The 10,258-nt window shown below is 25.8% G+C and overlaps 1 long non-coding RNA gene and 1 pseudogene across 1 annotated transcript; one reads left to right on the forward strand and one right to left on the reverse strand.

Moving 5' to 3' along the window:
• Positions 1-1,147: 1,147 nt before the first annotated feature.
• On the reverse strand, positions 1,148-3,638 carry LOC123274141. Its single transcript, XR_006511454.1, has 3 exons — positions 3,628-3,638; positions 2,756-2,757; positions 1,148-1,262 (listed from the first exon to the last, which is right to left on the reverse strand). It is a non-coding gene; the product is annotated as an uncharacterized LOC123274141 (long non-coding RNA).
• Positions 3,639-5,161: 1,523 nt separating this feature from the next.
• LOC123274140 lies at positions 5,162-8,810 on the forward strand (annotated as a pseudogene).
• Positions 8,811-10,258: the final 1,448 nt, after the last annotated feature.

Genomic DNA, 10,258 nt, shown 5'->3' on the forward strand with positions numbered 1-10,258 from the left:
ATACACAAGAAACTTGGATTATTCCAAAATATAAAAACAATTTAATAATAATACATTACCGATATAATTTTTGAAATATTTAAAGTCAAATTTTATGTTTGTAACTCGTTTATCGTCAGCCATTTATTCGAATAAAGATTTGACAACATCGCGTCAACAGCTGAGAAAAAAGAAAAGGATAGAAATATAGTTACAGAGAGAGAAATGTTTAACTCACACACTCATCCACGTCTCTGATATGAGTATAATCAAGCGCGCTATTGCCAAATCTGTTTATTTATTCCGGCAAGTAATAAATACCAAAGTAATTTCATTACTTTACTTTATTAAATAAGTAAAAATCATCAATTATTATATTGTTTAAATTATTTTAAATTAAAATAAAGAATTTTGACTAATATTGGGAAGACTAAAATTTTAAAAAAATGTTAACACTATTTTGACTCATTAGTTACGCTCGAACTTCCTTAAAAAATTGCCAGATTTTTCTATTTTTTTTTTTTTTTAATAATAATTTAATTTTATAAATTATCAGATTCTTGTATTATTTTTTTCTTATTGAATTTATTTATTAAATTTTTTTTTTAAGTAATTTAATTGAAAAAATTATCAGATTTTTGTATCATTTTTTTCTTATTGAATTTATTTATTAATTTTTTTTTTTTTAAAGTAATTTAATTGAAAAAAATTGTCAGATATTTTTATTAAATAATTTAATTAAAAAAATTGTCCGATTGCTGCACAATGTTTTTTTTTGTTAAACTTCTTTTGAAGTAATTTAATTAAAAAAATTGCCAGATTTTTTTTTTTTATTTTTATAATAATTTAATTACAAAAATTATCAGATTTTGTATCATTTTTTTTTATTGAACTTTTTATTCCTTAAATTTTTTTTTTTTCAATCAATTTAATTGAAAAGAATTGTCAGATTGTCGCACAATATTTTTTTTTATAAAATTTTTTATTTTTTAAACTTTTTTTGAAGTAATTTAATTAAAAAAATTTCCAGATTTTTCTATTTTTTTTTTATAATAATTTAATTTCAAAAATCAGATTTTAGTATAAAAATAAAAATATATATTTTTCTTTTAGTTTCAATTTTCTAATTGATTTTTTTTGCAACAAGGTGATTCCCAGTTTGCTATGGAATCAACAAACTCCAAATCATGTGTGTAGTAGGGGACGACAAAGTGTCTGTCGACCTTCTGACTGAGATGATCCAGGAGTTCGAGGATCACCGGTACAGTCCGTCGACATCGCGGCTTTCAACAAGATTTAAATTTTACTTTCATTATTCTTCTGGTCCATTATTTTAAAATTTGAATAAAGTGATTTCGTTTTTGAATAATTTGAAGTTTTTTTTTTTTAGCTAATCATTTAATTTTTAATTCTTAATTATCATTCAATTTTTTTTTTCTTAATATTATCAAATTAATTACTTATAAAATATAATTCTTAAATTTACGATAATTGACATAAAAGAATATATTAATTCTTTTGAATAAAACAAAAGCAATAAAATTGATAATAATTTTAAAAAGCAATATTTTATTTTTAAAAATATAGTCAATCTTGCATTTTAAAACCATGACCTCACACTTAATTTATTCCCCCGAAAATTTTAGAAAGTTTCTTTTTATCTTCATATATTTTATTTATATAATATTACACTATAAAATATATCCCCATAAACAAACATAATTGTCAAAGTTTTTATTGAAAAAAATTTAGTCCGTGATTCAGAAATTTTTTCTAAGCGATTTTATGTGCAAAAATCCGGTTTAGATAAAAATACTTTTGATATTCACAGAGTGTCAATTTAAATAAAATTTAATTTTTATCAAGAGAGATAGCCACTGTGAGGATTGAAAAAATAGGTGATTTTCGGGAATTTTTTTGACTGAGATAATAAAGGAATTTGGAGATCATGTTTTTTTTTGTTTTATAAAGTATATATTAAAGATCGTTCTCCTAAATCTATATTATTAAGAGAATAAGCAAAATTTTGTTTTAATGGTTAAATTTGGTATCGTTGGAAAAGTCTTGACCTGAAGTTGTACTTTTTTATGGTTTTATATCATTCTCACCAATAGTCAATTTATGATAAGTATTCAGGCTGCATTCGAAAATATTTTATCTCTAGATACATAATAAAGAAATGACCTTGTATCTCGTGAACTATTGGCATTTTTAAAGATATAAACTCGTTCCGATGTTACACTCATCAAGACCTTTCATTTGAGTACCCACATCATTTTTTCATATATTTTATACATTATATATATGTATATATGAAAAATATATGAAATTGCATGTGGGTACTCAAATGAAAGGTCTTGATGAGTGTAACATCGGGATGAGCTTATATCTTCAAAAATATCAATAATTAAAAAATGGCCTTGTATCTTGTGAACTATTGACATTTTTAAAGATATAAGCTCACTCGATAGTCACTCATCAAGAGCTTTCATTTGAGTACCCACATCATTTTTCATATATTTTATGTATTATATATATGTATATATGAAAAATATATCAAAAATACATGTGGTACCATATGCAACTCTTGATGAGTGTAACATGGATGAGCTCATAGCTTAGAAATATCAATGATTAAGAAATCGTATTTGCTGTCAACTTGAATTTAAGATAGCGTACTCCGATGTGAGACATAGACTAATACTCTTCAAAGCTATCAATAGATATAAAAATGGCCTTGTATCTTCAGAATTGCTGACTATTCTTAAAGATATACAGCTTACTCCGATAGTTAAGACTTCATCGAACATCTTTTTTCATTTGAGTACCCACATCATTTTTTTCATATATTTTATATATTATATATATGTATATACAAAAAATATATCAAAAATGCATGTGGGTACTCAACTGAAAGGTCTTGATGAGTGTAACATCGGGATGAGCTTATATCTTCAAAAATATCAATAATTAAAAAATGGCCTTGTATCTAGAACTATTGACATTTTTGAAGATAGTAGTTTCACTCCGATAGTTACACTTATCAAGACTTCATTTGAGTACCCACATCATTTTTTCATATATTTTATATATTATATATATGTATATATGAAAAATATATCAAAAATGCATGTGGGTACTCAAATGAAAGCTCTTGATGAGTGTAACATCGGGATGAGCTTATATCTTCAAAAATATCAATAATTAAAAAATGGCCTTGTATCTTGTGAACTATTGATATTTTTTAAGATATAGGCTCATCCCGATATTACACTCATCAAGTCCTTTCATTTGAGTATTCAATATCATTTTTCACATATTTTATATATTATATATATGTATATATGAAAATATATATCAAAAATGCATGTGGGTACTCAAATGAAAGTCTCTTGATGAGTGTAACATCGGGATGAGCCTATATCTTAAAAATATCAATAATTAAGAAATGGCGCTTAGTATTTTGTCAATTCTTGACATTTTTAAAGATATAAAGCTCATCCCGATGTTACAATCATCAAGATCTTTCATTTGAGGCTCATTATCATTTTTTTCATATATTTTATATATTATATATATGTATATATGAAAAAATATATCAAAAAATGCATGTGGGGTACTCAAATGAAAGCTCTTGATGAGTGTAACATCGGATGAGCTTATATCTTTAAAAACGTCAATAATTAAAAAGTACAGTGGAAATTAACAAAAGTCATTATCTTAATAAAAGCAAAATAATATTATTCATTTATAGTTCACGAGTCACGGCAGTCACATAATGACTGCAAAGTTCCTAGCTTTTTTTTTTTTTTAAATATTAGTTGTTACAACGTCATAAGCATTTTTTGTGGAGTTACACCAAAAAATTTCCCCACCACGGTGAGATTCCTCTAACTCAAAAACGGATTATCTAAAAAAAACATACTGCGTTGTAATTTGCATGCATATGGTTATCGTTCCACGTAGGGGATTTTTGAAAAATTTGGATTTAAAAAAATGGCGACATATTGTGTCAAAAACTTTTCGTTTTTTTTAATTTTTGGGATTCAAACAGCTCTAAAAAAATCTTAAAAATCAAAATTTTCTAAATCTCATATGTGTAACTATAGCTATTGAGTAGACGAATACGGAAAGAAAAAATTACGAATCATTTTTGCTGTAATAAAATCGACTATAACTTGAAAAATATTCGAAATTTTCATATAAAATCTCTACATACTTTTTAATATATAAACTTTGAATTAAAAAAAAAAAAAATTTTTTTTTTTTTAATTTCACAGTGGCTATTATCCCCCTTAAAAAAATGTAATTCTTAGAAAAAAAAAAAAAAAAAAAAAAACGAGAAATTAATCACAAATAAAATGAATAAGCCAAGAACAATTCTAATTGAATCATTAAACAATTAATTATTTTTTGGTCAAAGTCTAATCATTCATCTTTCTTTTGTTTTGTCAATAAAAAAAAAAAAAAAATAAAATCTTTTAATGTGAGTAACAACAAAATTATTAGAACACTTTAATGATCTCATAATAAAATTTATCTAAAAGGTCGCATTTATAAAAAAAGAATTCTAACTTATTTTATTTATTACAAAGTAAAATAAAATTCTTTTTACTCAAAAAAATCCACACGGATGTAATCAACTATTTTTTTAATTTATTTAAATGTTTTTACTTTGAAACTTGTGTTATATCACTGGGATTTTCTTAGATTGTTATCATTAAGAAGTCTTCAAGTTCAATTATATCGTTATAACAGTAAATCTTATTACACATTGCACATTAAATAAAACAAACGGATAAATATATATTTGAGAAAAAGAAAGAAATAATTTTTTTTTTTTTTTTTTCAATAAAATGTAACAATTACTCAGAAAGCTATTTTCTGTTATTTTTATATTATATTGATTTCTATTACTTCTATTACAATTATTTATGTGGACTAGACATAGATGTGTAATTGCTGGATGCACATGAGGGGTCTTTAGATGCTTGGATTCCCCCTCTCAAAGACCGACGACGGCTCATCCTTACTGATTGAAGCGCGGTATATATGACCTCGATCTTGCAAATCGGTAATCCAGTTAACTTTATCGCTTGTGTCTATCGATCTTGTGTCTATATTTTGTTCCGCTATTTTATTAGTTGAATAAAATGAGAGCTTTTGTATTGTTGCTTCTGTAATGTGCTTGTGCTTTTATGGTAAGTATTTTTTTTTTTTTTTTTTTTAGTTTTTCTGAAGAAAAAGTGTAAGATTTTTTTAAGGAAAGTTTATATTTAAACATTTCTTGTGATTTTTTTTCAGTACAATTTTTTTTTTTTATATTTGACCTGAAATTTTATTATTATTATTATCGAATTTATTTTTTAAAATTATTAATAATTTTAGAGTAAAAATATGTTTTATGTCTTATAAAGTTGAAATTTTTATTTTGCATAAATTTTAAAAAATAAATTTTCTTTTTTATTAAATTTTTTTAATAAAAATTAATAAATAATTTGATCTATATAATAATCTATATTATTAAGAGAATAAGAAAAAATTTAGTGTCCAGAATAGTCATATGATAAAAATTCGGTTTTTTTAGTGAAATTCTAGTGTCATTGCAAAGGTCTTGATTTGAATTTGTTAACTTTTTTCAAGGTTTCATTTCTCATTTTCATCGATAGTCAATTTTATGATGATAAGTATTTAGGCTGCATTCGATAATGCTCTATCTCTAGATACATGATTAAGAAATGACCTTGTATGTTGTAAAATATTGACATTTTTAAAGATATAAGCTCATCCCCTAATGTTACACTCACATCCACAGACTCTTTCGTTTTGAGTACCCACATCAATTTTCATATATTTATATATATTACATATATGTATATACTTGAAAAATATATCAAATGCATGTGGGTACTTAAACGAACGCTGCTGTGATGAGTGTAACATCGGGATGAGCTTATATCTTTAAAAATGTCAATATTTAAGAAAGTACAGGGCATTTCAACAAATTGTCTTGTAAACGATTGACATTTTTAAAGATATAAGCTCATCTCGATGTTACACTCATCCAAACCTTTCGTTTGAATACTCCAATATCAATTTTTTCATATATTTATATATATTACATATATGTATATATGAAAAATATATCAAAATGCATGTGGGTACTTAAACGAACTGTCTTGATGAGAGTGTAACATCGGGATGAGTTTATATCTTTACTAAAATGCTCAATATTTAAGAAAAGTACAGGGCATTTCAACAAATATCTTGTAAATCGATTGATTATTTTAAAGATATAAGCTCATCTCGATGTTACATTCATCAAGACCTTTCGTTTGAATACCCACATCATTCTTTTTTCATATATTATATATATATTATATATATGTATATATGAAAAATATATAAAAATGCACGTGAGTACTCAAATGAGAGGTCTTGATGAGTGTAACATCGAGATGAGCTTATATCTTTAAAAATCTCAATAGTTAAGAAAATACAGGGTATTTCAAACAAATATCTTGTGAACTATTGACATTTTTTAAGATATAAACTCACCTCGATGTTACACTCATCAAGACCTTTCATTTGAGTACCCACATCAATTTTTCATATATTTATATATATTACATATATGTATATATGAAAAATATATCAAAATGCATGTGGGTATTTAAATGAAATGCTCGATGAGCGTAACATCGGGATGAGCTTATATCTTTTTAAAATGTCACACAGTTCAGAAAAGTACCGGACATTTTAACAAGTTATCTTAGAAATATTGACATTTTTGAAGAGAGAAAGTCATCCCGATATTACGCTCATTATGACTTTTTCATTCGAGTACCACATCAATTTTTCATATATTTATATATATTACATATATGTATATATGAAAAATAATATCAAAATACATGTGGGTACTCAAACTGAAAGGTCTTGATGAGTGTAACATCTAGGTGAGCTTTAATATCTCTAAGCAAATATTTAAGAAAGTACAGTGCAATTTAACAAATGAGTTATTATTTAATAAAACAAAACTTTAATTATTTATCATTCATGAGTCACGGCAGTCACATAGTGATCGTGCAAAGTTGTTAATGATAATAAAATAATTTTAAATCTAAAAAATTTTAATAAAATTAAAAGATTAAAAATTTTCTTCTTTAATTTAAAAAAAATTTTTAATAATTCAAATAATAACTCTAAAATATTTTCAATTCTCTTCTCTAAATAATAATAATAACAATTTATCTGACCCAATAAATAAATTTAAACAAGCTTTTCAAATAAATATTTAACCCAGTTTTCACCTCCTAACATATTACTTCAATCAAAATATAATAATTGAGTCACGGCTAGAATAGTTTACAATGATCCAAATCAACTACTATCTATCATCTTCCCCATTTGGCAAGCAATAGCAGTTTAACGAATCAATTATTTAAAAAACTTCAAATAAAATATTATTATTATTATTATTTATATTTTTACTAAAAATTATTCAAACTACTTCAAGTGCGTGGTCACGCATTTAGAAGGACAATTAGTAATTGCGTTGGTGTAACCGCGAGTCACCGTTTAGTTTATAATAATAAAAGTTAAAGCATAAACTTCAGATCCTATATATGTTACATATTTACGGTTAAGTTATAGTTGTAATTATTTAATGATAAAAACTGAAAAATACGTGAATAAAAGATCCGGTTTAGCGAGTTTAAACTATTGCTAGTTTTTAAATTCCAGTCGCTTAAAACACAAGTTCAAGGGAATCTACTTTGAGTTCATAACATATATAAAACAGCTCTTAAACTTCATGTTACTTCAAGGCCTTTAATTTATCCGCGATTTTATATTGATTTTTATTTATTAAGTATGTAATTTGATTATTAGAAATTAAAATTCTGATCACGTACTTCCTTATTTTAATTCTTGAATTTTAAATATTTTTCTTAAGAAGTTTTTATCACAGACAAATTTACTTCTGAAAGTTATTAAAAATTTTTATTAATCTTTTCAATTTTTTCAGAAAAAAAAATTTTTCTTTCAAGTATTCGAAAATAATTCAAAGTCTCTTTTTATTTTAAAAAATAAAAAAAAATTTTTTTAAAAGAATTAAAAAATTTCTTAAATATATATTTTTAATAACAATATTAATTTTTAAATATTTAATATTAAAATTCTTAATATTTTTAAAATTTCTTTTTCAAAATAATTTTTAATATTAAATAAAAGTTTATAATTCTATTTTATGAATTTTTTTTTAAATAATTAAAAAAATGTGAAATATTTTAATTTTTTAATCATTAAATAAAAAATTTATAATTTATTTATTAATTTTTTTTAAAAGCACAAGAAGTGAGAACTATAGAAGCGAAAGCAGCATTAGTACCTTCAGCAAATCCCAAAAACATGTTTCGGCTGCATGTGTGAAGCTGCGTCGGAGTGCGATACCAAAACTGGATACATGTTTGGGTGACGTTTGTGGGCCATTCCGGATCACCTGGGGTTATTGGGCAGATGGAGGCAAACCTACGCTCAACAATGAGTCACCAAACGCTGAAGGAGGTAATATATACTAACAATCTCAATAACAAAAATAATAACAATAATAAAAAATAAATTATTTCAGCCTGGACTCGTTGCGTAAATGATCCCTTCTGTGCCGCGAATGCCGTTCAAGGATACATGGACCGTTTCTGCTCAGGTGAAAATTAAAAAAAAATTAAAAATATTGTTTTTTAAATTAGATTTAATTTTAATAATATTTTTTTTTTTTTTTAGGATTGCAACGGAGATGGTGTGATAAACTGTGACGACTACGCGAGGATCCACTACCTTGGTGGTACGGATGCAGCGGTCCATTGCCTCCCAAATACTGAAAACGCCTACAAAACTTGCATGTCAACATTCAGTGGATAAAAAATTTTTTATAAATTTAAATCGCTTATTTTTAATTAGTTTTTTTTTTTAATTTAAAAACTTGAACAAATTTTGATAATTAATTTTTGTATTTTGTATTTATGTGATGACTGATGCGGTAAAATTGAGCTAATAAATTATATGAGACTTTATACAATTACTGTCGAGTCTTTTTGTCAATTTAAAAGGGCGCATAATTCTTAACTTCCCGTTAAGAAAATCGAAGATTTTCAAAATCGGGAAGTTATTGTTTTCACCCGATTTGAAAAATCGAGTTTTCATCAGATCTCAACGTTTGAAGGTCCCAGGAAGCTTCCCTGACCATCCCCGCGAGGTTGTCACGGTGTCTGTATGTGTGTGTGTGTGTGAAATTATGTGAACCGCTTATAACTTTTGAACGGCTTGACCAATTTGATCGCAGTTGATGCCATTCGAAAGGGCTTGACCAAACTTAGATTTTGAAAACTGTTTGGACCGATTCAGATCAATAGACTTTGAGAAATCTTAAAAACTGAAAAAATTTTTTTTTCAAATGTGGTTTTGGAATAACTTTAAACGGCTTAAAGATTCCATTCCAAAACTAATCAGCTTTTAACCTCAACAAACCACGTCGATCGCCACCAGTCCGGTCAAAATCGGTTGATTCATTCGAGAGATATCGTGAACGAAAGAAAACCGAAAAAAGTGTTTTTTCAGAATAACTCCAAAATTCCTATTGCGCGATCAATTCAAAATTTAAGCATTCTTTTGTGAGGCTTAAAAAACTGCCGTCAGAATGCAGTTTATTTATTCAAAAGTTATTGCGGTTTAAAAATTCAAAAAATAGTGTCTTATCAAATCTCTATCAGACTTTTTGAGCTCGAAGAGCTTTAAAGCATAGGGAAAGTAATAATATTTTGAGCTCGAGAGCTCAAAATAACCTTATACTGTGTATTTTGAGCTCGAAGAGCTCAAAAACGTCATTGGTGCACAATTTTAAGCGCCTAAGTATGGAATTAGCGGGAAGTTGTATGGGATGGCCTTTCAGGGTCAACCGTTTTCCTAATTTTTTCAGATGAAAATGTAGAAGGTGCAGGAATTGTACCTTTAATAAACTTTCTGTATTTTTATATATTAGTTTTTTCTTGTATTTTTTAACTTCGAATAATATAATACTTCTGTCCGTAAAAAAAATCGTCTTAAAATTGTCTTAAAATTGTCGTTCGTTTAAGATCTTAATTAAACGTGACACGAAACCAAGACTATTTTAAGACGCAAAAAAAAATTCCGAAGCAGATTTTTGAAAATTTGGTTTTCGAATTTGTTGTGAAAATTAATTTTTAGACGATTTTACGACTTTCTAACCGCAATATTTTTG

The sequence above is a fragment of the Cotesia glomerata genome, unplaced genomic scaffold, assembly GCF_020080835.1.
Source record: "Cotesia glomerata isolate CgM1 unplaced genomic scaffold, MPM_Cglom_v2.3 scaffold_235, whole genome shotgun sequence".
Taxonomy (NCBI): Eukaryota; Metazoa; Arthropoda; class Insecta; order Hymenoptera; family Braconidae; genus Cotesia; species Cotesia glomerata.